This window comes from Pelophylax lessonae (genome assembly GCF_965119305.1).
Source record: "Pelophylax lessonae genome assembly, chromosome: 6".
In the NCBI taxonomy this organism is placed as follows: domain Eukaryota; kingdom Metazoa; phylum Chordata; class Amphibia; order Anura; family Ranidae; genus Pelophylax; species Pelophylax lessonae.
The window spans coordinates 309212205-309213602 of NC_138773.1; positions in this window are offsets into that span (position 1 = coordinate 309212205).

The window sequence follows — 1398 nt, forward strand, 5'->3', positions numbered from 1 at the left end:
TATGTAGCAGAAAACAAATTGGCCTAAAATGTTAAAAAATTTTGATTTTTACATTTTTTTTTGAGAATTTCATATAAAACAATGTGAAAAATAGAATTTTTTCAAAATTGTCGCTATTTTTTTGTTTATAGCGCAAAAAGTAAAAATTGCAGAGGTGATCAAATACCACCAAAAGTTTGTGGGAAAGAAAGGACGTCAATTTGATTTGGGTACATTGTCGCACGGCCGCGCAATTGTCCGTTAAAGTTACGCAGTGCCGAATCGCAAAATAGTGCCTGGTTTTTGAGCAGCCAAATCCTCCGGGGCTTAAGTGGTTAAAATGTGAAATTATTCTTGGTGGTTAAAATTTTCCATCTGAAGTATGATAATCCAGGGCTGCAGTGGGCGGACTACACCCGTTATCACCCGTAAAGTCATCTTCTGCAATGTATCCACCACTCCCCTCATGGGCATGGGTGTTTATGATTCATACCGATTGCTATCAGTTAATGCTTATTTTATCACTTGAGATGTTTATTGCACAGTTAACACAACTTTCTAATCTCGGGCCATACATAAAAATGGAATTCTTACTGGCTTTGGCTGTACTACCTTATCTTTATTTTTTTATCACCTTAAACACCAAGTTATTATTTATAGAATGTTTCAATGAGATTGAAGATGTTCCATGACTATAAAGTTAAATGTTGATAGGTAGGGGTAGAGGCAACAGCGCCAGTTAAAGACATGAGTCTTGGGTGCAATGACCTTTGGCAAGGCTTCATAAACTGGGCGATAGTCACTTATCTGCATAGTTATTGGTGACTAAAATATTTTAAAGAGTCAGTTCACCAAAACTGGTATTTTAGTGTTTGTTAAAAGCTGGAAAGCTAAAAAGAACATGATAATTTTCTTACAACTCTGACTTGGATCTTTGGGCTACGTTCCCAGGTCTGCACAGCTGCTTATAAGGGGTTCTCACCATCCCTGTCCTAAGTTCCTGGGTCTACACACCTGCTGTGCCCATTATGAGGAGCTCTCAGCATCCCTATCCTGAGTTCCCAGGTCTGAACAGCTAATGTGCCCGGTACAAGGGGCTTCCACCATCCATGTCCTGAGTTTCCAGGTCTACACACCTGCTGCGCCCATTATGATGGGCTTCCACCATCACTGTCCTGAGTTCCTGGGTCTACACACCTGCTGTGCCCATTATGAGGAGCTCTCACAATCCCTGTCCTGAGTTCCTGGGTCTACACACCTGCTGTGCCCATTATGAGTAGCTCTCACCATCCCTATCCTGAGTTCCCAGGTCTGAACAGCTAATGTGCCCGGTACAAGGGGCTTCCACCATCCATGTCCTGAGTTTCCAGGTCTACACACCTGCTGCGCCCATTATGATGGGCCACTACCATCCCTGTC